We start from the raw sequence: 26,531 nt of genomic DNA, 5'->3' as shown, positions 1-26,531 counted from the left end.
TCTTCACCTGGGACGTTATTCTGTCCTCGTCTAGTCAAGAGAGCTTGGGTTTCTCATATATTTCTGTTGTACAAAGTCTTGCTGATAAAGTGCAATCCTTACCAAATGAGCTTATGACCCATGTAAGTGCTCATCTAGAAGAGTCATTCTCTTGTATTCCCTGGCCAGACAGGCCATACAAATTTGGAAGAATGCCAAGCACCTGGTAGACAGCTGGACTCCAGCACACTTACAGCAATTTCCTCAGGGCAGTGATCAGGGGCTGCTAAGATTTGCGAATTCCACCCTATGTTGTGACATTGAGATCCCTTGTTGAATTTGCTTTGGTCAGCCAAGATGTGGCTATTGACTCAATTTCAAAGCAGCTTTGGGCCGTTCAAGTGGCTGGTGAATAGCACTTTCTCTTTGTACTCATTAAAGGTCTAAAGAGTTCTTCATAGGTACTGCTCTGTATGGATTGTTCAAAGATCTGTTGGAAATGCTTATAATGGGATACATAAATTGAGGGCATGCCTTTTCGGTACCCCACTTGCATGGCTGTCTGGCTTGTGGAAGGTGCTGCAACTGCAAGTCAGGATGGCCGAGTGGTCTAAGGCGCTGCGTTCAGGTCGCAGTCTCTTCTGGAGGCGTGGGTTCAAATCCCACTTCTGACAAACCTGTGTTTAATCTTCTTTTTTCTTGAGGGAAAAAATCAGATCATTTCCCTCACATGGGCTTATATGGTTGTCTTTTTGGAAAAGTGCAGTGAGTTTTTTTCTTGCTATAGCCACTCATGGCCTAAGATGTGTGTTTTTTTTGTTCACGCTATCTTTCTCACTATGTAGATGAACAAGCAACATGTGGTCAGGATGGCCGAGTGGTCTAAGGCGCTGCGTTAAGGCCGCAGTCTCTCCTGGAGGCGTGGGTTCGAATCCCACTTCTGACAAATCTTTAAGTCCATTTTGTCTCTGCGTTCCTTCAGAATCTCAGCTAAAAATTGGCAGTGCATATAATATCTGAATAAGTACCAAACTTCAGTTTCAACTGCAAATGAATTTGCCCAATTCTGTCTTCAAGCTTGTATAATATTCTTCTAGCACTAGTGGTGTTTTATGTGTTTTTTGGGGGGTGCCTAAAAAATTCCCTTTTATTGAAGAAATGGCTTACATTCAGTCTTGTGATATTTTTGGTTTCCAATAAGTAGATTTTTAATTTTATGTAGCCTCATTTTCTAATGATCCATTCAAGAGATGTTTCCACTATGAAATGAACAGCAAGGGGAAAGAGCACAAATGATAGAGCCAGTGAGTGAGATGGGGTGTTGAGGAAGGAGAGAATGAAACAAAGACAGAGTGAGTGAACGGCAGGTAGGCATAGAAGAGGAGACTAGAAGTGAAGGTGACTTGCTTTTCCCTGCTCTTGACCTCCCACCCATCTCAAACCAATCACAAACATACCTTCTATGCAACGTTGGGATGCAGAACTTCACTCCTCAGCCAGTGAGGGTGAGTCCCAAGCCAGGGGCTAGAGAGCAAAAGAATGGATGTGCTCAGACGTTCCTTGCTAGGGACAGTTGATCTGAAACAAGGCCTGCTCTCTTGGTTCCAGCAAGGATCTAGAAATTCTGCATGAATCTGCAAGGCACATTGACAGCATAAATTTGCATAAACTGCCCCACCTTCTGCCTTCCTACTTCCTGAGCAGTAGTTGTTTGTGTATAAAGAGAGAGGTCGCAGGCAAGATAATTTTGTGAGTAGGATACAGAACCCTAAATAGCTGGTGAGAGGTATAAGTTATTCTAAAAGCATAAAAACAGTACACCTGTGAAATGAAATGCTTTCATATGTGATCTTCTGTGTTTATTGTCCTGTGCAAAAAGTTGCACCTTGTGTTTGAAGGTTGAAATTATTTCAAGCTTGCATGGACGCAGAAATTTCTGAGTGACTTTTATACATTTCTTCGGACTCTTTACTGTCAGGATGGCCAAGTGGTCTAAGGCGCTGTGTTTAGGCCGCAGTCTCCTCTGGAGGCGTGGGTTCGAATCCCACTTCTGAAATGACTTTTGGAGATATAATCTTCTTCATCAGGATAACATCTGATGGAAGTTGCTTCTGTTCGTCTTCACCTGGGACGTTATTCTGTCCTCGTCTAGTCAAGAGAGCTTGGGTTTCTCATATATTTCTGTTGTACAAAGTCTTGCTGATAAAGTGCAATCCTTACCAAATGAGCTTATGACCCATGTAAGAGCTCATCTAGAAGAGTCATTCTCTTGTATTCCATGGCCAGACAGCCCATACAAATTTGGAAGAATGCCAAGCACCTGGTAGACAGCTGTACTCCAGCACACTTACTGCAATTTCCTCAGGGCAGTGATCAGGGGCTGCTTAGATTTGCGAATTCCACCCTATGTTGTGACATTGAGATCCCTTGTTGAATTTGCTTTAGTCAGCCAAGATGTGGCTATTGACTCAATTTCAAAGCAGCTTTGGGCCGTTCAAGTGGCTGGTGAATAGCACTTTCTCTTTGTACTCATTAAAGGTCTAAAGAGTTCTTCATAGGTACTGCTCTGTATGGATTGTTCAAAGATCTGTTGGAAATGCTTATAATGGGATAAATAAATTGAGGGCATGCCTTTTCGGTACCCCACTTGCATGGCTGTCTGGCTTGTGGAAGGTGCTGCAAATGCAAGTCAGGATGGCCGAGTGGTCTAAGGCGCTGCGTTCAGGTCGCAGTCTCTTCTGGAGGCGTGGGTTCAAATCCCACTTCTGACAAACCTGTGTTTAATCTTCTTTTTTCTTGAGGGAGAAAATCAGATCATTTCCCTCACATGGGCTTATATGGTTGTCTTTTTGGAAAAGTGCAGTGAGTTTTTTTCTTGCTATAGCCACTCATGGCCTAAGATGTGTGTTTTTTTTGTTCACGCTATCTTTCTCACTATGTAGATGAACAAGCAACATGTGGTCAGGATGGCCGAGTGGTCTAAGGCGCTGCGTTAAGGCCGCAGTCTCTCCTGGAGGCGTGGGTTCGAATCCCACTTCTGACAAATCTTTAAGTCCATTTTGTCTCTGCGTTCCTTCAGAATCTCAGCTAAAAATTGGCAGTGCATATAATATCTGAATAAGTACCAAACTTCAGTTTCAACTGCAAATGAATTTGCCCAATTCTGTCTTCAAGCTTGTATAATATTCTTCTAGCACTAGTGGTGTTTTATGTGTTTTTTGGGGGGTGCCTAAAAAATTCCCTTTTATTGAAGAAATGGCTTACATTCAGTCTTGTGATATTTTTGGTTTCCAATAAGTAGATTTTTAATTTTATGTAGCCTCATTTTCTAATGATCCATTCAAGAGATGTTTCCACTATGAAATGAACAGCAAGGGGAAAGAGCACAAATGATAGAGCCAGTGAGTGAGATGGGGTGTTGAGGAAGGAGAGAATGAAACAAAGACAGAGTGAGTGAACGGCAGGTAGGCATAGAAGAGGAGACTAGAAGTGAAGGTGACTTGCTTTTCCCTGCTCTTGACCTCCCACCCATCTCAAACCAATCACAAACATACCTTCTATGCAACGTTGGGATGCAGAACTTCACTCCTCAGCCAGTGAGGGTGAGTCCCAAGCCAGGGGCTAGAGAGCAAAAGAATGGATGTGCTCAGACGTTCCTTGCTAGGGACAGTTGATCTGAAACAAGGCCTGCTCTCTTGGTTCCAGCAAGGATCTAGAAATTCTGCATGAATCTGCAAGGCACATTGACAGCATAAATTTGCATAAACTGCCCCACCTTCTGCCTTCCTACTTCCTGAGCAGTAGTTGTTTGTGTATAAAGAGAGAGGTCGCAGGCAAGATAATTTTGTGAGTAGGATACAGAACCCTAAATAGCTGGTGAGAGGTATAAGTTATTCTAAAAGCATAAAAACAGTACACCTGTGAAATGAAATGCTTTCATATGTGATCTTCTGTGTTTATTGTCCTGTGCAAAAAGTTGCACCTTGTGTTTGAAGGTTGAAATTATTTCAAGCTTGCATGGACGCAGAAATTTCTGAGTGACTTTTATACATTTCTTCGGACTCTTTACTGTCAGGATGGCCAAGTGGTCTAAGGCGCTGTGTTTAGGCCGCAGTCTCCTCTGGAGGCGTGGGTTCGAATCCCACTTCTGAAATGACTTTTGGAGATATAATCTTCTTCATCAGGATAACATCTGATGGAAGTTGCTTCTGTTCGTCTTCACCTGGGACGTTATTCTGTCCTCGTCTAGTCAAGAGAGCTTGGGTTTCTCATATATTTCTGTTGTACAAAGTCTTGCTGATAAAGTGCAATCCTTACCAAATGAGCTTATGACCCATGTAAGAGCTCATCTAGAAGAGTCATTCTCTTGTATTCCATGGCCAGACAGCCCATACAAATTTGGAAGAATGCCAAGCACCTGGTAGACAGCTGTACTCCAGCACACTTACTGCAATTTCCTCAGGGCAGTGATCAGGGGCTGCTTAGATTTGCGAATTCCACCCTATGTTGTGACATTGAGATCCCTTGTTGAATTTGCTTTAGTCAGCCAAGATGTGGCTATTGACTCAATTTCAAAGCAGCTTTGGGCCGTTCAAGTGGCTGGTGAATAGCACTTTCTCTTTGTACTCATTAAAGGTCTAAAGAGTTCTTCATAGGTACTGCTCTGTATGGATTGTTCAAAGATCTGTTGGAAATGCTTATAATGGGATAAATAAATTGAGGGCATGCCTTTTCGGTACCCCACTTGCATGGCTGTCTGGCTTGTGGAAGGTGCTGCAAATGCAAGTCAGGATGGCCGAGTGGTCTAAGGCGCTGCGTTCAGGTCGCAGTCTCTTCTGGAGGCGTGGGTTCAAATCCCACTTCTGACAAACCTGTGTTTAATCTTCTTTTTTCTTGAGGGAGAAAATCAGATCATTTCCCTCACATGGGCTTATATGGTTGTCTTTTTGGAAAAGTGCAGTGAGTTTTTTTCTTGCTATAGCCACTTATGGCCTAAGATGTGTGTTTTTTTTGTTCACACTATCTTTCTCACTATGTAGATGGACAAGCAACATGTGGTCAGGATGGCCGAGTGGTCTAAGGCGCTGTGTTAAGGCCGCAGTCTCTCCTGGAGGCGTGGGTTCGAATCCCACTTCTGACAAAACTTTAAGTCCATTTTGTCTCTGCGTTCCTTCAGAATCTCAGCTAAAAATTGGCAGGGCATATAATATCTGAATAAGTACCAAACTTCAGTTTCAAGTGCAAATGAATTTGCCCAATTCTGTCTTCAAGCTCTTATAATATTCTTCTAGCACTAGTGGTGTTTTATGTGTTTTTTGGGGGGTGCCTAAAAAATCCCTTTTATTGAAGAAATGGCTTACATTCAGTCTTGTGATATTTTTGGTTTCCAATAAGTAGATTTTTAATTTTATGTAACCTCATTTTCTAATGATCCATTCAAGAGATGTTTCCACTATGAAATGAAGAGCAAGGGGAAAGAGCACAAATGATAGAGCCAGTGAGTGAGATGGGGTGTTGAGGAAGGAGAGAATGAAACAAAGACAGAGTGAGTGAACGGCAGGTAGGCATAGAAGAGGAGACTAGAAGTGAAAGTTACTTGCTTTTCCCTGCTCTTGACCTCCCACCCATCTCAAACCAATCACAAACATGCCTTCTATGCAACGTTGGTATGCAGAACTTCACTCCTCAGCCAGTGAGGGTGAGTCCCAAGCCAGGGGCTAGAGAGCAAAAGAATGGATGTGCTCAGACGTTCCTTGCTAGGGACAGTTGATCTGAAACAAGGCCTGCTCTCTTGTTTCCAGCAAGGATCTAGAAATACTGCATGAATCTGCAAGGCACATTGACAGCATAAATTTGCATAAACTGCCCCACCTTCTGCCTTCCTACTTCCTGAGCAGTAGTTGTTTGTGTATAAAGAGAGAGGTCGCAGGCAAGATAATTTTGTGAGTAGGATACAGAACCCTAAATAGCTGGTGAGAGGTATAAGTTATTCTAAAAGCATAAAAACAGTACACCTGTGAAGTGAAATGCTTTCATATGTGATCTTCTGTGTTTATTGTCCTGTGCAAAAAGTTGCACCTTGTGTTTGAAGGTTGAAATTATTTCAAGCTTGCATGGACGCAGAAATTTCTGAGTGACTTTTATACATTTATTAGGACTCTTCACTGTCATGATGGCCGAGTGGTCTAAGGCGCTGTGTTTAGGCTGCAGTCTCCTCTGAAGCGTGGGTTCGAATCCCACTTCTGAAATGACTTTTGGAGATATAATATTCTTCATCAGGATAACATCTGATGGAAGTTGCATCTGTTCGTCTTCACCTGGGACGTTATTCCGTCCTCGTCTAGTCAAGAGAGCTTGGGTTTCTCATATATTTCTGTTGTACAAAGTCTTACTGATAAAGTGCAATCCTTACCAAATGAGCTTAGGACCCATGTAAGAGCTCATCTAGAAGACTCATGCTCTTGTATTCCCTGGCCAGACAGGCCATGCAAATTTGGAAGAATGCCAAGCACCTGGTAGACAGCTGTACTCCAGCACACTTACAGCAATGTCCTCAGGGCTGTGATCAGGGGCTGCTTAGATTTGCGTATTCCACCCTATGTTGTGACATTGAGCTCCCTTGTTGAATTTGCTTTAGTCAGCCAAGATGTGGCTGTTGACTCAATTTCAAAGCAGCTTTGGGCCGTTCAAGTGGCTGGTGAATAGCACTTTCTCTTTGTATGCTTTAAAGGTCTAAAGAGTTCTTCATAGGTACTGCTCTGTATGGATTGTTCAAAGATCTGTTGGAAATGCTTATAATGGGATAAATAAATTGAGGGCATGCCTTTTCGGTACCAAACTTGCATGGCTGTCTGGCTTGTGGAAGGTGCTGCAACTGCAAGTCAGGATGGCCGAGTGGTCTAAGGCGCTGCGTTCAGGTCGCAGTCTCTTCTGGAGGCGTGGGTTCAAATCCCACTTCTGACAAACCTGTGTTTAATCTTCTTTTTTCTTGAGGGAGAAAATCAGATCACTTCCCTCACATGGTCTTATATGGTTGTCTTTTTGGAAAAGTGCAGTGAGTTTTTTTCTTACTATAGCCACTTATGGCCTAAGATGTGTGTTTTTTTTGTTCACACTATCTTACTCACTATGTAGATGGACAAGCAACATGTGGTCAGGATGGCCGAGTGGTCTAAGGCGCTGCGTTAAGGCCGCAGTCTCTCCTGGAGGCGTGGGTTCGAATCCCACTTCTGACAAAATTTTAAGTCCATTTTGTCTCTGCGTTCCTTCAGAATCTCAGCTAAAAATTGGCAGTGCATATAATATCTGAATAAGTACCAAACTTCAGTTTCAACTGCAAATGAATTTGCCCAATTCTGTCTTCAAGCTCGTATAATATTCTTCTAGCACTAGTGGTGTTTTATGTGTTTTTGGGGGGTGCCGAAAAAAATCCCTTTTATTGAAGAAATGGCTTACATTCAGTCTTGTGATATTTTTGGTTTCCAATAAGTAGATTTTTAATTTTATGTAACCTCATTTTCTAATGATCCATTCACGAGATGTTTCCACTATGAAATGAAGAGCAAGGGGAAAGAGCACAAATGATAGAGCCAGTGAGTGAGATGGGGTGTTGAGGAAGGAGAGAATGAAACAAAGACAGAGTGAGTGAACGGCAGGTAGGCATAGAAGAGGAGACTAGAAGTGAAAGTGACTTGCTTTACCCTGCTCTTGACCTCCCACCCATCTCAAACCAATCACAAACATACCTTCTATGCAACGTTGGTATGCAGAACTTCACTCCTCAGCCAGTGAGGGTGAGTCCCAAGCCAGGGGCTAGAGAGCAAAAGAATGGATGTGCTCAGACGTTCCTTGCTAGGGACAGTTGATCTGAAACAAGGCCTGCTCTCTTGTTTCCAGCAAGGATCTAGAAATTCTGCATGAATCTGCAAGGCACATTGGCCCACATGCATCATTGTTACATTTTGCACTTCCTAATTTGCGAAAAATAAGGAATCGCAAATTAAGAAGTGCAAAATGCTATGCATCATTATTTTCGGTATTCATTTGTGATTCGGTAAAAATCGCAATTTTTACCGAATCCCAAATGAATACCGAATTCTTAAGTTATTTTTCGCAATTCCCATTGATTCCTATGGGCCAAAAGGCCCATAGGAGTGAATGGGAAGGCATCAGCAAATTGCGAGTGGCATTTTGAAAATTTCATGGGTGCAGGGGGGGTCCAATGAATCCCCCCATGCACCCCTGAAATGTATTTTTCGCATCATGTTTCACACACACATGTCCTAAGGACATGTGTGTGTGAAACATGAATGTTGAAAAAAAACCATTTACAGCATTTTAAACACTTTTTCCAAATTTACCGAGTGGTTCAACCACTCTGTAAATTTGGCACCCTAATTGCAAATTTGCACTTCTAAAAGTAATGATGCATTGCTTTTAAGAAATCGCACATCTGTGACTTCTTAAAAGCACCCGCAATTTTAGAACTCGCAAAAATGTTACGAATTCTAAAATTGCTTCATGCATCCCAAAAAGCACTTTTGCATTCGCAAACGGCCGATTTAAAGGAATCGCACCGTTTGCGACTACAAAAATGCTTGATGCATGTGGGCCATTGACAGCATAAATTTGCATAAACTGCCCCACCTTCTGCCTTCCTACTTCCTGAGCAGTAGTTGTTTGTGTATAAAGAGAGAGGTCGCAGGCAAGATAATTTTGTGAGTAGGATACAGAACCCTAAATAGCTGGTGAGAGGTATAAGTTATTCTAAAAGCATAAAAACAGTACACCTGTGAAATGAAATGCTTTCATATATGATCTTCTGTGTTTATTGTCCTGTGCAAAAAGTTGCACCTTGTGTTTGAAGGTTGAAATTATTTCAAGCTTGCATGGACGCAGAAATTTCTGAGTGACTTTTATACATTTCTTAGGACTCTTCACTGTCAGGATGGCCGAGTGGTCTAAGGCGCTGTGTTTAGGCCGCAGTCTCCTCTGGAGGAGTGGGTTCGAATCCCACTTCTGAAATGACTTTTGGAGATATAATCTTCTTCATCAGGATAACATCTGATGGAAGTTGCATCTGTTCGTCTTCACCTGGGACGTTATTCCGTCCTCGTCTAGTCAAGAGAGCTTGGGTTTCTCATATATTTCTGTTGTACAAAGTCTTGCTGATAAAGTGCAATCCTTACCAAATGAGCTTAGGGCCCATGTAAGAGCTCATCTAGAAGAGTCATGCTCTTGTATTCCCTGGCCAGACAGGCCATGCAAATTTGGAAGAATGCCAAGCACCTGGTAGACAGCTGTACTCCAGCACACTTACAGCAATGTCCTCAGGGCTGTGATCAGGGGCTGCTTAGATTTGCGTATTCCACCCTATGTTGTGACATTGAGATCCCTTGTTGAATTTGCTTTAGTCAGCCAAGATGTGGCTGTTGACTCAATTTCAAAGCAGCTTTGGGCCGTTCAAGTGGCTGGTGAATAGCACTTTCTCTTTGTACGCTTTAAAGGTCTAAAGAGTTCTTCATAGGTACTGCTCTGTATGGATTGTTCAAAGATCTGTTGGAAATGCTTTTAATGGGATAAATAAATTGAGGGCATGCCTTTCCGGCACCAAACATGCATGGCTGTCTGGCTTGTGGAAGGTGCTGCAAATGCATGGCAGGATGGCCGAGTGGTCTAAGTCGCTGCGTTCAGGTCGCAGTCTCTTCTGGAGGCGTGGGTTCAAATCCCACTTCTGACAAACCTGTGTTTAATCTTCTTTTTTCTTGAGGGAGAAAATCAGATCATTTCCCTCACATGGGCTTATATGGTTGTCTTTTTGGAAAAGTGCAGTGAGTTTTTTTCTTGCTATAGCCACTTATGGCCTAAGATGTGTGTTTTTTTTGTTCACACTATCTTTCTCACTATGTAGATGGACAAGCAACATGTGGTCAGGATGGCCGAGTGGTCTAAGGCGCTGCGTTAAGGCCGCAGTCTCTCCTGGAGGCGTGGGTTCGAATCCCACTTCTGACAAAACTTTAAGTCCATTTTGTCTCTGCGTTCCTTCAGAATCTCAGCTAAAAATTGGCAGTGCATATAATATCTGAATAAGTACCAAACTTCAGTTTCAACTGCAAATGAATTTGCCCAATTCTGTCTTCAAGCTCTTATAATATTCTTCTAGCACTAGTGGTGTTTTATGTGTTTTTTGGGGGGTGCCTAAAAAATCCCTTTTATTGAAGAAATGGCTTACATTCAGTCTTGTGATATTTTTGGTTTCCAATACGTAGAATTTTAATTTTATGTAATCTCATTTTCTAATGATCCATTCAAGAGATGTTTCCACTATGAAATGAAGAGCAAGGGGAAAGAGCACAAATGATAGAGCCAGTGAGTGAGATGGGGTGTTGAGGAAGGAGAGAATGAAACAAAGACAGAGTGAGTGAACGGCAGGTAGGCATAGAAGAGGAGACTAGAAGTGAAGGTGACTTGCTTTTCCCTGCTCTTGACCTCCCACCCATCTCAAACCAATCACAAACATACCTTCTATGCAACGTTGGTATGCAGAACTTCACTCCTCAGCCAGTGAGGGTGAGTCCCAAGCCAGGGGCTAGAGAGCAAAAGAATGGATGTGCTCAGACGTTCCTTGCTAGGGACAGTTGATCTGAAACAAGGCCTGCTCTCTTGTTTCCAGCAAGGATCTAGAAATTCTGCATGAATCTGCAAGGCACATTGACAGCATAAATTTGCATAAACTGCCCCACCTTCTGCCTTCCTACTTCCTGAGCAGTAGTTGTTTGTGTATAAAGAGAGAGGTCGCAGGCAAGATAATTTTGTGAGTAGGATACAGAACCCTAAATAGCTGGTGAGAGGTATGTTATTCTAAAAGCATAAAAACAGTACACCTGTGAAGTGAAATGCTTTCATATGTGATCTTCTGTGTTTATTGTCCTGTGCAAAAAGTTGCACCTTGTGTTTGAAGGTTGAAATTATTTCAAGCTTGCATGGACGCAGAAATTTCTGAGTGACTTTTATACATTTATTAGGACTCTTCACTGTCAGGATGGCCGAGTGGTCTAAGGCGCTGTGTTTAGGCTGCAGTCTTCCCTGAAGCGTGGGTTCGAATCCCACTTCTGAAATGACTTTTGGAGATATAATCTTCTTCATCAGGATAACATCTGATGGAAGTTGCATCTGTTCGTCTTCACCTGGGACGTTATTCCGTCCTCGTCTAGTCAAGAGAGCTTGGGTTTCTCATATATTTCTGTTGTACAAAGTCTTACTGATAAAGTGCAATCCTTACCAAATGAGCTTAGGACCCATGTAAGAGCTCATCTAGAAGAGTCATGCTCTTGTATTCCCTGGATAAACAGGCCATGCAAATTTGGAAGAATGCCAAGCACCTGGTAGACAGCTGTACTCCAGCACACTTACAGCAATGTCCTCAGGGCTGTGATCAGGGGCTGCTTAGATTTGTGTATTCCACCCTATGTTGTGACATTGAGCTCCCTTGTTGAATTTGCTTTAGTCAGCCAAGATGTGGCTGTTGACTCAATTTCAAAGCAGCTTTGGGCCGTTCAAGTGGCTGGTGAATAGCACTTTCTCTTTGTACGCTTTAAAGGTCTAAAGAGTTCTTCATAGGTACTGCTCTGTATGGATTGTTCAAAGATCTGTTGGAAATGCTTATAATGGGATAAATAAATTGAGGGCATGCCTTTTCGGTACCAAACTTGCATGGCTGTCTGGCTTGTGGAAGGTGCTGCAAATGCAAGTCAGGATGGCCGAGTGGTCTAAGGCGCTGCGTTCAGGTCGCAGTCTCTTCTGGAGGCGTCGGTTCAAATCCCACTTCTGACAAACCTGTGTTTAATCAGATCATTTCCCTCACATGGGCTTATATGGTTGTCTTTTTGGAAAAGTGCAGTGAGTTTTTTTCTTGCTATAGCCACTCATGGCCTAAGATGTGTGTTTTTTTTGTTCACACTATCTTTCTCACTATGTAGATGAACAAGCAACATGTGGTAAGGATGGCCGAGTGGTCTAAGGCGCTGCGTTAAGGCCGCAGTCTCTCCTGGAGGCGTGGGTTTGAATCCCACTTCTGGCAAAACTTTAAGTCCATTTTGTCTCTGCGTTCCTTCAGAATCTCAGCAAAAAATTGGCAGTGCATATAATATCTGAATAAGTACCAAACTTAAGTTTCAACTGCAAATGAATTTGCCCAATTCTGTCTTCAAGCTCATATAATATTCTTCTAGCACTAGTGGTGTTTTATGTGTTTTTTGGGGGGTGCCTAAAAAATCCCTTTTATTGAAGAAATGGTTTACATTCAGTCTTGTGATATTTTTGGTTTCCAATAAGTAGATTTTTTTTAATTTTATGTAACCTCATTTTCTAATGATCCATTCAAGAGATGTTTCCACTATGAAATGAAGAGCAAGGGGAAAGAGCACAAATGATAGAGCCAGTGAGTGAGATGGGGTGTTGAGGAAGGAGAGAATGAAACAAAGACAGAGTGAGTGAACGGCAGGTAGGCATAGAAGAGGAGACTAGAAGTGAAGGTGACTTGCTTTTCCCTGCTCTTGACCTCCCACCCATCTCAAACCAATCACAAACATACCTTCTATGCAACGTTGGTATGCAGAACTTCACTCCTCAGCCAGTGAGGGTGAGTCCCAAGCCAGGGGCTAGAGAGCAAAAGAATGGATGTGCTCAGACGTTCCTTGCTAGGGACAGTTGATCTGAAACAAGGCCTGCTCTCTTGTTTCCAGCAAGGATCTAGAAATTCTGCATGAATCTGCAAGGCACATTGACATCATATATTTGCATAAACTGCCCCACCTTCTGCCTTCCTACTTCCTGAGCAGTAGTTGTTTGTGTATAAAGAGAGAGGTCGCAGGCAAGATAATTTTGTGAGTAGGATACAGAACCCTAAATAGCTGGTGAGAGGTATAAGTTATTCTAAAAGCATAAAAACAGTACACCTGTGAAATGAAATGCTTTCATATGTGATCTTCTGTGTTTATTGTCCTGTGCAAAAAGTTGCACCTTGTGTTTGAAGGTTGAAATTATTTCAAGCTTGCATGGACGCAGAAATTTCTGAGTGACTTTTATACATTTCTTCGGACTCTTTACTGTCAGGATGGCCAAGTGGTCTAAGGCGCTGTATTTAGGCCGCAGTCTCCTCTGGAGGCGTGGGTTCGAATCCCACTTCTGAAATGACTTTTGGAGATATAATCTTCTTCATCAGGATAACATCTGATGGAAGTTGCTTCTGTTCGTCTTCACCTGGGACGTTATTCTGTCCTCGTCTAGTCAAGAGAGCTTGGGTTTCTCATATATTTCTGTTGTACAAAGTCTTGCTGATAAAGTGCAATCCTTACCAAATGAGCTTATGACCCATGTAAGAGCTCATCTAGAAGAGTCATTCTCTTGTATTCCATGGCCAGACAGCCCATACAAATTTGGAAGAATGCCAAGCACCTGGTAGACAGCTGTACTCCAGCACACTTACTGCAATTTCCTCAGGGCAGTGATCAGGGGCTGCTTAGATTTGCGAATTCCACCCTATGTTGTGACATTGAGATCCCTTATTGAATTTGCTTTAGTCAGCCAAGATGTGGCTATTGACTCAATTTCAAAGCAGCTTTGGGCCGTTCAAGTGGCTGGTGAATAGCACTTTCTGTTTGTACTCATTAAAGGTCTAAAGAGTTCTTCATAGGTACTGCTCTGTATGGATTGTTCAAAGATCTGTTGAAAATGCTTATAATGGGATAAATAAATTGAGGGCATGCCTTTTCGGTACCCCACTTGCATGGCTGTTTGGCTTGTGGAAGGTGCTGCAAATGCAAGTCAGGATGGCCGAGTGGTCTAAGGAGCTGCGTTCAGGTCGCAGTCTCTTCTGGAGGCGTGGGTTCAAATCCCACTTCTGACAAACCTGTGTTTAATCTTCTTTTTTCTTGAGGGAGAAAATCAGATCATTTCCCACACATGGGCTTATATGGTTGTCTTTTTGGAAAAGTGCAGTGAGTTTTTTTCTTGCTATAGCCACTTATGGCCTAAGATGTGTGTTTTTTTTGTTCACACTATCTTTCTCACTATGTAGATGGACAAGCAACATGTGGTCAGGATGGCCGAGTGGTCTAAGGCGCTGCGTTAAGGCCGCAGTCTCTCCTGGAGGCGTGGGTTCGAATCCCACTTCTGACAAAACTTTAAGTCCATTTTGTCTCTGCGTTCCTTCAGAATCTCAGCTAAAAATTGGCAGTGCATATAATATCTGAATAAGTACCAAACTTCAGTTTCAACTGCAAATGAATTTGCCCAATTCTGTCTTCAAGCTCTTATAATATTCTTCTAGCACTAGTGGTGTTTTATGTGTTTTTTGGGGGGTGCCTAAAAAATCCCTTTTATTGAAGAAATGGCTTACATTCAGTCTTGTGATATTTTTGGTTTCCAATAAGTAGAATTTTAATTTTATGTAATCTCATTTTCTAATGATCCATTCAAGAGATGTTTCCACTATGAAATGAAGAGCAAGGGGAAAGAGCACAAATGATAGAGCCAGTGAGTGAGATGGGGTGTTGAGGAAGGAGAGAATGAAACAAAGACAGAGTGAGTGAACGGCAGGTAGGCATAGAAGAGGAGACTAGAAGTGAAGGTGACTTGCTTTTCCCTGCTCTTGACCTCCCACCCATCTCAAACCAATCACAAACATACCTTCTATGCAACGTTGGTATGCAGAACTTCACTCCTCAGCCAGTGAGGGTGAGTCCCAAGCCAGGGGCTAGAGAGCAAAAGAATGGATGTGCTCAGACGTTCCTTGCTAGGGACAGTTGATCTGAAACAAGGCCTGCTCTCTTGTTTCCAGCAAGGATCTAGAAATTCTGCATGAATCTGCAAGGCACATTGACAGCATAAATTTGCATAAACTGCCCCACCTTCTGCCTTCCTACTTCCTGAGCAGTAGTTGTTTGTGTATAAAGAGAGAGGTCGCAGGCAAGATAATTTTGTGAGTAGGATACAGAACCCTAAATAGCTGGTGAGAGGTATAAGTTATTCTAAAAGCATAAAAACAGTACACCTGTGAAGTGAAATGCTTTCATATGTGATCTTCTGTGTTTATTGTCCTGTGCAAAAAGTTGCACCTTGTGTTTGAAGGTTGAAATTATTTCAAGCTTGCATGGACGCAGAAATTTCTGAGTGACTTTTATACATTTATTAGGACTCTTCACTGTCAGGATGGCCGAGTGGTCTAAGGCGCTGTGTTTAGGCTGCAGTCTTCCCTGAAGCGTGGGTTCGAATCCCACTTCTGAAATGACTTTTGGAGATATAATCTTCTTCATCAGGATAACATCTGATGGAAGTTGCATCTGTTCGTCTTCACCTGGGACGTTATTCCGTCCTCGTCTAGTCAAGAGAGCTTGGGTTTCTCATATATTTCTGTTGTACAAAGTCTTACTGATAAAGTGCAATCCTTACCAAATGAGCTTAGGACCCATGTAAGAGCTCATCTAGAAGAGTCATGCTCTTGTATTCCCTGGATAAACAGGCCATGCAAATTTGGAAGAATGCCAAGCACCTGGTAGACAGCTGTACTCCAGCACACTTACAGCAATGTCCTCAGGGCTGTGATCAGGGGCTGCTTAGATTTGCGTATTCCACCCTATGTTGTGACATTGAGCTCCCTTGTTGAATTTGCTTTAGTCAGCCAAGATGTGGCTGTTGACTCAATTTCAAAGCAGCTTTGGGCCGTTCAAGTGGCTGGTGAATAGCACTTTCTCTTTGTACGCTTTAAAGGTCTAAAGAGTTCTTCATAGGTACTGCTCTGTATGGATTGTTCAAAGATCTGTTGGAAATGCTTATAATGGGATAAATAAATTGAGGGCATGCCTTTTCGGTACCAAACTTGCATGGCTGTCTGGCTTGTGGAAGGTGCTGCAAATGCAAGTCAGGATGGCCGAGTGGTCTAAGGCGCTGCGTTCAGGTCGCAGTCTCTTCTGGAGGCGTCGGTTCAAATCCCACTTCTGACAAACCTGTGTTTAATCAGATCATTTCCCTCACATGGGCTTATATGGTTGTCTTTTTGGAAAAGTGCAGTGAGTTTTTTTCTTGCTATAGCCACTCATGGCCTAAGATGTGTGTTTTTTTTGTTCACACTATCTTTCTCACTATGTAGATGAACAAGCAACATGTGGTAAGGATGGCCGAGTGGTCTAAGGCGCTGCGTTAAGGCCGCAGTCTCTCCTGGAGGTGTGGGTTTGAATCCCACTTCTGGCAAAACTTTAAGTCCATTTTGTCTCTGCGTTCCTTCAGAATCTCAGCAAAAAATTGGCAGTGCATATAATATCTGAATAAGTACCAAACTTAAGTTTCAACTGCAAATGAATTTGCCCAATTCTGTCTTCAAGCTCATATAATATTCTTCTAGCACTAGTGGTGTTTTATGTGTTTTTTGGGGGGTGCCTAAAAAATCCCTTTTATTGAAGAAATGGCTTACATTCAGTCTTGTGATATTTTTGGTTTCCAATAAGTAGATTTTTAATTTTATGTAACCTCATTTTCTAATGATCCATTCAAGAGATGTTTCCACTATGAAATGAAGAGCAAGGGGAAAGAGCACAAATGATAGAGCCAGTGAGTGAGATGGGGTGTTGAGGAAGGAGAGAATGAAACAAAGACAGAGTGAGTGAACGGCAGGTAGGCATAGAAGAGGAGACTAGAAGTGAAAGTTACTTGCTTTTCCCTGCTCTTGACCTCCCACCCATCTCAAACCAATCACAAACATGCCTTCTATGCAACGTTGGTATGCAGAACTTCACTCCTCAGCCAGTGAGGGTGAGTCCCAAGCCAGGGGCTAGAGAGCAAAAGAATGGATGTGCTCAGACGTTCCTTGCTAGGGACAGTTGATCTGAAACAAGGCCTGCTCTCTTGTTTCCAGCAAGGATCTAGAAATTCTGCATGAATCTGCAAGGCACATTGACAGCATAAATTTGCATAAACTGCCCCACCTTCTGCCTTCCTACTTCCTGAGCAGTAGTTGTTTGTGTATAAAGAGAGAGGTCGCAGGCAAGATAATTTTGTGAGTAGGATACAGAACCCTAAATAGCTGGTGAGAGGTATAAGTTATTCTAAAAGCATAAAAACAGTACACCTGTGAAGTGAAATGCTTTCATATGTGATCTTCTGTGTTTATTGTCCTGTGCAAAAAGTTGCACCTTGTGTTTGAAGGTTGAAATTATTTCAAGCTTGCATGGACGCAGAAATTTCTGAGTGACTTTTATACATTTATTAGGACTCTTCACTGTCAGGATGGCCGAGTGGTCTAAGGCGCTGTGTTTAGGCTGCAGTCTTCCCTGAAGCGTGGGTTCGAATCCCACTTCTGAAATGACTTTTGGAGATATAATCTTCTTCATCAGGATAACATCTGATGGAAGTTGCATCTGTTCGTCTTCACCTGGGACGTTATTCCGTCCTCGTCTAGTCAAGAGAGCTTGGGTTTCTCATATATTTCTGTTGTACAAAGTCTTACTGATAAAGTGCAATCCTTACCAAATGAGCTTAGGACCCATGTAAGAGCTCATCTAGAAGAGTCATGCTCTTGTATTCCCTGGATAAACAGGCCATGCAAATTTGGAAGAATGCCAAGCACCTGGTAGACAGCTGTACTCCAGCACACTTACAGCAATGTCCTCAGGGCTGTGATCAGGGGCTGCTTAGATTTGCGTATTCCACCCTATGTTGTGACATTGAGCTCCCTTGTTGAATTTGCTTTAGTCAGCCAAGATGTGGCTGTTGACTCAATTTCAAAGCAGCTTTGGGCCGTTCAAGTGGCTGGTGAATAGCACTTTCTCTTTGTACGCTTTAAAGGTCTAAAGAGTTCTTCATAGGTACTGCTCTGTATGGATTGTTCAAAGATCTGTTGGAAATGCTTATAATGGGATAAATAAATTGAGGGCATGCCTTTTCGGTACCAAACTTGCATGGCTGTCTGGCTTGTGGAAGGTGCTGCAAATGCAAGTCAGGATGGCCGAGTGGTCTAAGGCGCTGCGTTCAGGTCGCAGTCTCTTCTGGAGGCGTCGGTTCAAATCCCACTTCTGACAAACCTGTGTTTAATCAGATCATTTCCCTCACATGGGCTTATATGGTTGTCTTTTTGGAAAAGTGCAGTGAGTTTTTTTCTTGCTATAGCCACTCATGGCCTAAGATGTGTGTTTTTTTTGTTCACACTATCTTTCTCACTATGTAGATGAACAAGCAACATGTGGTAAGGATGGCCGAGTGGTCTAAGGCGCTGCGTTAAGGCCGCAGTCTCTCCTGGAGGCGTGGGTTTGAATCCCACTTCTGGCAAAACTTTAAGTCCATTTTGTCTCTGCGTTCCTTCAGAATCTCAGCAAAAAATTGGCAGTGCATATAATATCTGAATAAGTACCAAACTTAAGTTTCAACTGCAAATGAATTTGCCCAATTCTGTCTTCAAGCTCATATAATATTCTTCTAGCACTAGTGGTGTTTTATGTGTTTTTTGGGGGGTGCCTAAAAAATCCCTTTTATTGAAGAAATGGTTTACATTCAGTCTTGTGATATTTTTGGTTTCCAATAAGTAGATTTTTAATTTTATGTAACCTCATTTTCTAATGATCCATTCAAGAGATGTTTCCACTATGAAATGAAGAGCAAGGGGAAAGAGCACAAATGATAGAGCCAGTGAGTGAGATGGGGTGTTGAGGAAGGAGAGAATGAAACAAAGACAGAGTGAGTGAACGGCAGGTAGGCATAGAAGAGGAGACTAGAAGTGAAGGTGACTTGCTTTTCCCTGCTCTTGACCTCCCACCCATCTCAAACCAATCACAAACATACCTTCTATGCAACGTTGGTATGCAGAACTTCACTCCTCAGCCAGTGAGGGTGAGTCCCAAGCCAGGGGCTAGAGAGCAAAAGAATGGATGTGCTCAGACGTTCCTTGCTAGGGACAGTTGATCTGAAACAAGGCCTGCTCTCTTGTTTCCAGCAAGGATCTAGAAATTCTGCATGAATCTGCAAGGCACATTGACATCATATATTTGCATAAACTGCCCCACCTTCTGCCTTCCTACTTCCTGAGCAGTAGTTGTTTGTGTATAAAGAGAGAGGTCGCAGGCAAGATAATTTTGTGAGTAGGATACAGAACCCTAAATAGCTGGTGAGAGGTATAAGTTATTCTAAAAGCATAAAAACAGTACACCTGTGAAATGAAATGCTTTCATATGTGATCTTCTGTGTTTATTGTCCTGTGCAAAAAGTTGCACCTTGTGTTTGAAGGTTGAAATTATTTCAAGCTTGCATGGACGCAGAAATTTCTAAGTGACTTTTATACATTTCTTAGGACTCTTCACTGTCAGGATGGCCGAGTGGTCTAAGGCGCTGTGTTTAGGCCGCAGTCTCCTCTGGAGGCGTGGGTTCGAATCCCACTTCTGAAATGACTTTTGGAGATATAATCTTCTTCATCAGGATAACATCTGATGGAAGTTGCATCTGTTCGTCTTCACCTGGGACGTTATTCCGTCCTCGTCTAGTCAAGAGAGCTTGGGTTTCTCATATATTTCTGTTGTACAAAGTCTTGCTGATAAAGTGCAATCCTTACCAAATGAGCTTAGGACCAATGTAAGAGCTCATCTAGAAGAGTCATGCTCTTGTATTCCCTGGCCAGACAGGCCATGCAAATTTGGAAGAATGCCAAGCACCTGGTAGACAGCTGTACTCCAGCACACTTACAGCAATGTCCTCAGGGCTGTGATCAGGGGCTGCTTAGATTTGCGTATTCCACCCTATGTTGTGACATTGAGATCCCTTGTTGAATTTGCTTTAGTCAGCCAAGATGTGGCTGTTGACTCAATTTCAAAGCAGCTTTGGGCCGTTCAAGTGGCTGGTGAATAGCACTTTCTCTTTGTACGCTTTAAAGGTCTAAAGAGTTCTTCATAGGTACTGCTCTGTATGGATTGTTCAAAGATCTGTTGGAAATGCTTATAATGGGATAAATAAATTGAGGGCATGCCTTTCCGGCACCAAACATGCATGGCTGTCTGGCTTGTGGAAGGTGTTGCAAATGCAAGTCAGGATGGCCGAGTGGTCTAAGGCGCTGCGTTCAGGTCGCAGTCTCTTCTGGAGGCGTGGGTTCAAATCCCACTTCTGACAAACCTGTGTTTAATCTTCTTTTTTCTTGAGGGAGAAAATCAGATCATTTCCCTCACATGGGCTTATATGGTTGTCTTTTTGGAAAAGTGCAGTGAGTTTTTTTCTTGCTATAGCCACTTATGGCCTAAGATGTGTGTTTTTTTTGTTCACACTATCTTTCTCACTATGTAGATGGACAAGCAACATGTGGTCAGGATGGCCGAGTGGTCTAAGGCGCTGCGTTAAGGCCGCAGTCTCTCCTGGAGGCGTGGGTTCGAATCCCACTTCTGACAAAACTTTAAGTCCATTTTGTCTCTGCGTTCCTTCAGAATCTCAGCTAAAAATTGGCAGTGCATATAATATCTGAATAAGTACCAAACTTCAGTTTCAACTGCAAATGAATTTGCCCAATTCTGTCTTCAAGCTCTTATAATATTCTTCTAGCACTAGTGGTGTTTTATGTGTTTTTTGGGGGGTGCCTAAAAAATCCCTTTTATTGAAGAAATGGCTTACATTCAGTCTTGTGATATTTTTGGTTTCCAATAAGTAGAATTTTAATTTTATGTAACCTCATTTTCTAATGATCCATTCAAGAGATGTTTCCACTATGAAATGAAGAGCAAGGGGAAAGAGCACAAATGATAGAGCCAGTGAGTGAGATGGGGTGTTGAGGAAGGAGAGAATGAAACAAAGACAGAGTGAGTGAACGGCAGGTAGGCATAGAAGAGGAGACTAGAAGTGAAGGTGACTTGCTTTTCCCTGCTCTTGACCTCCCACCCATCTCAAACCAATCACAAACATACCTTCTATGCAACGTTGGTATGCAGAACTTCACTCCTCAGCCAGTGAGGGTGAGTCCCAAGCCAGGGGCTAGAGAGCAAAAGAATGGATGTGCTCAGACGTTCCTTGCTAGGGACAGTTGATCTGAAACAAGGCCTGCTCTCTTGTTTCCAGCAAGGATCTAGAAATTCTGCATGAATCTGCAAGGCACATTGACAGCATAAATTTGCATAAACTGCCCCACCTTCTGCCTTCCTACTTCCTGAGCAGTAGTTGTTTGTGTATAAAGAGAGAGGTCGCAGGCAAGATAATTTTGTGAGTAGGATACAGAACCCTAAATAGCTGGTGAGAGGTATAAGTTATTCTAAAAGCATAAAAACAGTACACCTGTGAAGTGAAATGCTTTCATATGTGATCTTCTGTGTTTATTGTCCTGTGCAAAAAGTTGCACCTTGTGTTTGAAGGATGAAATTATTTCAAGCTTGCATGGACGCAGAAATTTCTGAGTGACTTTTATACATTTATTAGGACTCTTCACTGTCAGGATGGCCGAGTGGTCTAAGGCGCTGTGTTTAGGCTGCAGTCTCCTCTGAAGCGTGGGTTCGAATCCCACTTCTGAAATGACTTTTGGAGATATAATCTTCTTCATCAGGATAACATCTGATGGAAGTTGCATCTGTTCGTCTTCACCTGGGACGTTATTCCGTCCTCGTCTAGTCAAGAGAGCTTGGGTTTCTCATATATTTCTGTTGTACAAAGTCTTACTGATAAAGTGCAATCCTTACCAAATGAGCTTAGGACCCATGTAAGAGCTCATCTAGAAGAGTCATGCTCTTGTATTCCCTGGATAAACAGGCCATGCAAATTTGGAAGAATGCCAAGCACCTGGTAGACAGCTGTACTCCAGCACACTTACAGCAATGTCCTCAGGGCTGTGATCAGGGGCTGCTTAGATTTGCGTATTCCACCCTATGTTGTGACATTGAGCTCCCTTGTTGAATTTGCTTTAGTCAGCCAAGATGTGGCTGTTGACTCAATTTCAAAGCAGCTTTGGGCCGTTCAAGTGGCTGGTGAATAGCACTTTCTCTTTGTACGCTTTAAAGGTCTAAAGAGTTCTTCATAGGTACTGCTCTGTATGGATTGTTCAAAGATCTGTTGGAAATGCTTATAATGGGATAAATAAATTGAGGGCATGCCTTTTCGGTACCAAACTTGCATGGCTGTCTGGCTTGTGGAAGGTGCTGCAAATGCAAGTCAGGATGGCCGAGTGGTCTAAGGCGCTGCGTTCAGGTCGCAGTCTCTTCTGGAGGCGTCGGTTCAAATCCCACTTCTGACAAACCTGTGTTTAATCAGATCATTTCCCTCACATGGGCTTATATGGTTGTCTTTTTGGAAAAGTGCAGTGAGTTTTTTTCTTGCTATAGCCACTCATGGCCTAAGATGTGTGTTTTTTTTTGTTCACACTATCTTTCTCACTATGTAGATGAACAAGCAACATGTGGTCAGGATGGCCGAGTGGTCTAAGGCGCTGCGTTAAGGCCGCAGTCTCTCCTGGAGGCGTGGGTTTGAATCCCACTTCTGGCAAAACTTTAAGTCCATTTTGTCTCTGCGTTCCTTCAGAATCTCAGCAAAAAATTGGCAGTGCATATAATATCTGAATAAGTACCAAACTTAAGTTTCAACTGCAAATGAATTTGCCCAATTCTGTCTTCAAGCTCATATAATATTCTTCTAGCACTAGTGGTGTTTTATGTGTTTTTTGGGGGGTGCCTAAAAAATCCCTTTTATTGAAGAAATGGTTTACATTCAGTCTTGTGATATTTTTGGTTTCCAATAAGTAGATTTTTAATTTTATGTAACCTCATTTTCTAATGATCCATTCAAGAGATGTTTCCACTATGAAATGAAGAGCAAGGGGAAAGAGCACAAATGATAGAGCCAGTGAGTGAGATGGGGTGTTGAGGAAGGAGAGAATGAAACAAAGACAGAGTGAGTGAACGGCAGGTAGGCATAGAAGAGGAGACTAGAAGTGAAGGTGACTTGCTTTTCCCTGCTCTTGACCTCCCACCCATCTCAAACCAATCACAAACATACCTTCTATGCAACGTTGGTATGCAGAACTTCACTCCTCAGCCAGTGAGGGTGAGTCCCAAGCCAGGGGCTAGAGAGCAAAAGAATGGATGTGCTCAGACGTTCCTTGCTAGGGACAGTTGATCTGAAACAAGGCCTGCTCTCTTGTTTCCAGCAAGGATCTAGACATTCTGCATGAATCTGCAAGGCACATTGACATCATATATTTGCATAAACTGCCCCACCTTCTGCCTTCCTACTTCCTGAGCAGTAGTTGTTTGTGTATAAAGAGAGAGGTCGCAGGCAAGATAATTTTGTGAGTAGGATACAGAACCCTAAATAGCTGGTGAGAGGTATAAGTTATTCTAAAAGCATAAAAACAGTACACCTGTGAAATGAAATGCTTTCATATGTGATCTTCTGTGTTTATTGTCCTGTGCAAAAAGTTGCACCTTGTGTTTGAAGGTTGAAATTATTTCAAGCTTGCATGGACGCAGAAATTTATGAGTGACTTTTATACATTTCTTAGGACTCTTAACTGTCAGGATGGCCGAGTGGTCTAAGGCGCTGTGTTTAGGCCGCAGTCTCCTCTGGAGGCGTGGGTTCGAATCCCACTTCTGAAATGACTTTTGGAGATATAATCTTCTTCATCAGGATAACATCTGATGGAAGTTGCATCTGTTCGTCTTTACCTGGGACGTTATTCCGTCCTCGTCTAGTCAAGAGAGCTTGGGTTTCTCATATATTTCTGTTGTACAAAGTCTTGCTGATAAAGTGCAATCCTTACCAAATGAGCTTAGGACCAATGTAAGAGCTCATCTAGAAGAGTCATGCTCTTGTATTCCCTGGCCAGACAGGCCATGCAAATTTGGAAGAATGCCAAGCACCTGGTAGACAGCTGTACTCCAGCACACTTACAGCAATGTCCTCAGGGCTGTGATCAGGGGCTGCTTAGATTTGCGTATTCCACCCTATGTTGTGACATTGAGATCCCTTGTTGAATTTGCTTTAGTCAGCCAAGATGTGGCTGTTGACTCAATTTCAAAGCAGCTTTGGGCCGTTCAAGTGGCTGGTGAATAGCACTTTCTCTTTGTACGCTTTAAAGGTCTAAAGAGTTCTTCATAGGTACTGCTCTGTATGGATTGTTCAAAGATCTGTTGGAAATGCTTATAATGGGATAAATAAATTGAGGGCATGCCTTTCCGGCACCAAACATGCATGGCTGTCTGGCTTGTGGAAGGTGTTGCAAATGCAAGTCAGGATGGCCGAGTGGTCTAAGGCGCTGCGTTCAGGTCGCAGTCTCTTCTGGAGGCGTGGGTTCAAATCCCACTTCTGACAAACCTGTGTTTAATCTTCTTTTTTCTTGAGGGAGAAAATCAGATCATTTCCCTCACATGGGCTTATATGGTTGTCTTTTTGGAAAAGTGCAGTGAGTTTTTTTCTTGCTATAGCCACTTATGGCCTAAGATGTGTGTTTTTTTTGTTCACACTATCTTTCTCACTATGTAGATGGACAAGCAACATGTGGTCAGGATGGCCGAGTGGTCTAAGGCGCTGCGTTAAGGCCGCAGTCTCTCCTGGAGGCGTGGGTTCGAATCCCAATTCTGACAAAACTTTAAGTCCATTTTGTCTCTGCGTTCCTTCAGAATCTCAGCTAAAAATTGGCAGTGCATATAATATCTGAATAAGTACCAAACTTCAGTTTCAAGTGCAAATGAATTTGCCCAATTCTGTCTTCAAGCTCTTATAATATTCTTCTAGCACTAGTGGTGTTTTATGTGTTTTTTGGGGGGTGCCTAAAAAATCCCTTTTATTGAAGAAATGGCTTACATTCAGTCTTGTGATATTTTTGGTTTCCAATAAGTAGATTTTTAATTTTATGTAACCTCATTTTCTAATGATCCATTCAAGAGGTGTTTCCACTATGAAATGAAGAGCAAGGGGAAAGAGCACAAATGATAGAGCCAGTGAGTGAGATGGGGTGTTGAGGAAGGAGAGAATGAAACAAAGACAGAGTGAGTGAACGGCAGGTAGGCATAGAAGAGGAGACTAGAAGTGAAAGTGACTTGCTTTTCCCTGCTCTTGACCTCCCACCCATCTCAAACCAATCACAAACATAACTTCTATGCAACGTTGGTATGCAGAACTTCACTCCTCAGCCAGTGAGGGTTAGTCCCAAGCCAGGGGCTAGAGAGCAAAAGAATGGATGTGCTCAGACGTTCCTTGCTAGGGACAGTTGATCTGAAACAAGGCCTGCTCTCTTGTTTCCAGCAAGGATCTAGAAATTCTGCATGAATGTGCAAAGCACTTTGACGGCATAAATTTGCATAAGCAGCCCCACCTTCTGCCTTCCTACTTACTGAGCAGTAGTTGTTTGTGTATAGAGAGAAAGGTCGCAGGCAAGGTAATTTTGTGAGTAGGATACAGAACCCTAAATAGCTGGTGAGAGGTATAAGTTATTCTAAAAGCATAAAAACAGTACACCTGTGAAATGAAATGCTTTCATATGTGATCTTCTGTGTTTATTGTCCTGTGCAAAAAGTTGCACCTTGTGTTTGAAGGTTGAAATTATTTCAAGCTTGCATGGACGCAGAAATTTCTGAGTGACTTTTATACATTTCTTAGGACTCTTCACTGTCAGGATGGCCGAGAGGTCTTAGGCGCTGTGCTTAGGCTGCAGTCTCCTCTGGAGGCGTGGGTTCGAATCCCACTTCTGAAATGACTTTTGGAGATATAATCTTCTTCATCAGGATAACATCTGATGGAAGTTGCTTCTGTTTGTCTTCACCTGGGACGTTATTCTGTCCTCGTCTAGTCAAGAGAGCTTGGGTTTCTCATATATTTCTGTTGTACAAAGTCTTGCTGATAAAGTGCAATCCTTACCAAATGAGCTTATGACCCATGTAAGTGCTCATCTAGAAGAGTCATTCTCTTGTATTCCCTGGCCAGACAGGCCATACAAATTTGGAAGAATGCCAAGCACCTGGTAGACAGCTGGACTCCAGCACACTTACAGCAATTTCCTCAGGGCAGTGATCAGGGGCTGCTTAGATTTGCGAATTCCACCCTATGTTGTGACATTGAGATCCCTTGTTGAATTTGCTTTAGTCAGCCAAGATGTGGCTATTGACTCAATTTCAAAGAAGCTTTGGGCCGTTCAAGTGGCTGGTGAATAGCACTTTCTCTTTGTACTCATTAAAGGTCTAAAGAGTTCTTCATAGGTACTGCTCTGTATGGATTGTTCAAAGATCTGTTGGAAATGCTTATAATGGGATACATAAATTGAGGGCATGCCTTTTCGGTACCCCACTTGCATGGCTGTCTGGCTTGTGGAAGGTGCTGCAAATGCAAGTCAGGATGGCCGAGTGGTCTAAGGCGCTGCGTTCAGGTCGCAGTCTCTTCTGGAGGCGTGGGTTCAAATCCCACTTCTGACAAACCTGTGTTTAATCTTCTTTTTTCTTGAGGGAGAAAATCAGATCATTTCCCTCACATGGGCTTATATGGTTGTCTTTTTGGAAAAGTGCAGTGAGTTTTTTTCTTGCTATAGCCACTCATGGCCTAAGATGTGTGTTTTTTTTGTT

General features: G+C 42.7%; 22 non-coding genes across 22 annotated transcripts; all 22 read left to right on the top strand.

Annotated features, from left to right (window-relative positions):
* Window positions 1–570: 570 nt before the first annotated feature.
* TRNAL-CAG (transfer RNA leucine (anticodon CAG)) lies at window positions 571–653 on the top strand. The gene has a single exon. It is a non-coding gene; the product is annotated as a tRNA-Leu (tRNA).
* A 189-nt stretch (window positions 654–842) lies between these two features.
* On the top strand, window positions 843–925 carry TRNAL-AAG (transfer RNA leucine (anticodon AAG)). Its single transcript has one exon. It is a non-coding gene; the product is annotated as a tRNA-Leu (tRNA).
* A 1,027-nt stretch (window positions 926–1,952) lies between these two features.
* On the top strand, window positions 1,953–2,035 carry TRNAL-UAG (transfer RNA leucine (anticodon UAG)). The gene has a single exon. It is a non-coding gene; the product is annotated as a tRNA-Leu (tRNA).
* A 632-nt stretch (window positions 2,036–2,667) lies between these two features.
* On the top strand, window positions 2,668–2,750 carry TRNAL-CAG (transfer RNA leucine (anticodon CAG)). The gene has a single exon. It is a non-coding gene; the product is annotated as a tRNA-Leu (tRNA).
* Window positions 2,751–2,939: 189 nt separating this feature from the next.
* On the top strand, window positions 2,940–3,022 carry TRNAL-AAG (transfer RNA leucine (anticodon AAG)). Its single transcript has one exon. It is a non-coding gene; the product is annotated as a tRNA-Leu (tRNA).
* Window positions 3,023–4,049: 1,027 nt separating this feature from the next.
* On the top strand, window positions 4,050–4,132 carry TRNAL-UAG (transfer RNA leucine (anticodon UAG)). Its single transcript has one exon. It is a non-coding gene; the product is annotated as a tRNA-Leu (tRNA).
* Window positions 4,133–4,764: 632 nt separating this feature from the next.
* Window positions 4,765–4,847, top strand: TRNAL-CAG (transfer RNA leucine (anticodon CAG)). The gene has a single exon. It is a non-coding gene; the product is annotated as a tRNA-Leu (tRNA).
* A 189-nt stretch (window positions 4,848–5,036) lies between these two features.
* On the top strand, window positions 5,037–5,119 carry TRNAL-AAG (transfer RNA leucine (anticodon AAG)). The gene has a single exon. It is a non-coding gene; the product is annotated as a tRNA-Leu (tRNA).
* Window positions 5,120–6,859: 1,740 nt separating this feature from the next.
* On the top strand, window positions 6,860–6,942 carry TRNAL-CAG (transfer RNA leucine (anticodon CAG)). The gene has a single exon. It is a non-coding gene; the product is annotated as a tRNA-Leu (tRNA).
* A 189-nt stretch (window positions 6,943–7,131) lies between these two features.
* TRNAL-AAG (transfer RNA leucine (anticodon AAG)) lies at window positions 7,132–7,214 on the top strand. The gene has a single exon. It is a non-coding gene; the product is annotated as a tRNA-Leu (tRNA).
* Window positions 7,215–8,920: 1,706 nt separating this feature from the next.
* On the top strand, window positions 8,921–9,003 carry TRNAL-UAG (transfer RNA leucine (anticodon UAG)). The gene has a single exon. It is a non-coding gene; the product is annotated as a tRNA-Leu (tRNA).
* A 904-nt stretch (window positions 9,004–9,907) lies between these two features.
* TRNAL-AAG (transfer RNA leucine (anticodon AAG)) lies at window positions 9,908–9,990 on the top strand. Its single transcript has one exon. It is a non-coding gene; the product is annotated as a tRNA-Leu (tRNA).
* Window positions 9,991–13,802: 3,812 nt separating this feature from the next.
* On the top strand, window positions 13,803–13,885 carry TRNAL-CAG (transfer RNA leucine (anticodon CAG)). The gene has a single exon. It is a non-coding gene; the product is annotated as a tRNA-Leu (tRNA).
* Window positions 13,886–14,074: 189 nt separating this feature from the next.
* On the top strand, window positions 14,075–14,157 carry TRNAL-AAG (transfer RNA leucine (anticodon AAG)). Its single transcript has one exon. It is a non-coding gene; the product is annotated as a tRNA-Leu (tRNA).
* Window positions 14,158–19,323: 5,166 nt separating this feature from the next.
* Window positions 19,324–19,406, top strand: TRNAL-UAG (transfer RNA leucine (anticodon UAG)). The gene has a single exon. It is a non-coding gene; the product is annotated as a tRNA-Leu (tRNA).
* Window positions 19,407–20,038: 632 nt separating this feature from the next.
* TRNAL-CAG (transfer RNA leucine (anticodon CAG)) lies at window positions 20,039–20,121 on the top strand. Its single transcript has one exon. It is a non-coding gene; the product is annotated as a tRNA-Leu (tRNA).
* Window positions 20,122–20,310: 189 nt separating this feature from the next.
* TRNAL-AAG (transfer RNA leucine (anticodon AAG)) lies at window positions 20,311–20,393 on the top strand. Its single transcript has one exon. It is a non-coding gene; the product is annotated as a tRNA-Leu (tRNA).
* A 1,988-nt stretch (window positions 20,394–22,381) lies between these two features.
* Window positions 22,382–22,464, top strand: TRNAL-AAG (transfer RNA leucine (anticodon AAG)). The gene has a single exon. It is a non-coding gene; the product is annotated as a tRNA-Leu (tRNA).
* Window positions 22,465–23,490: 1,026 nt separating this feature from the next.
* Window positions 23,491–23,573, top strand: TRNAL-UAG (transfer RNA leucine (anticodon UAG)). Its single transcript has one exon. It is a non-coding gene; the product is annotated as a tRNA-Leu (tRNA).
* Window positions 23,574–24,205: 632 nt separating this feature from the next.
* On the top strand, window positions 24,206–24,288 carry TRNAL-CAG (transfer RNA leucine (anticodon CAG)). Its single transcript has one exon. It is a non-coding gene; the product is annotated as a tRNA-Leu (tRNA).
* Window positions 24,289–24,477: 189 nt separating this feature from the next.
* TRNAL-AAG (transfer RNA leucine (anticodon AAG)) lies at window positions 24,478–24,560 on the top strand. The gene has a single exon. It is a non-coding gene; the product is annotated as a tRNA-Leu (tRNA).
* Window positions 24,561–26,301: 1,741 nt separating this feature from the next.
* Window positions 26,302–26,384, top strand: TRNAL-CAG (transfer RNA leucine (anticodon CAG)). Its single transcript has one exon. It is a non-coding gene; the product is annotated as a tRNA-Leu (tRNA).
* The last annotated feature ends 147 nt before the right edge of the window (window positions 26,385–26,531 follow it).

Source organism: Lissotriton helveticus, chromosome 8 (genome assembly GCF_964261635.1).
Source record: "Lissotriton helveticus chromosome 8, aLisHel1.1, whole genome shotgun sequence".
Lineage (NCBI taxonomy): Eukaryota > Metazoa > Chordata > Amphibia > Caudata > Salamandridae > Lissotriton > Lissotriton helveticus.
This window is presented reverse-complemented; position numbering and strand designations above follow the sequence as displayed.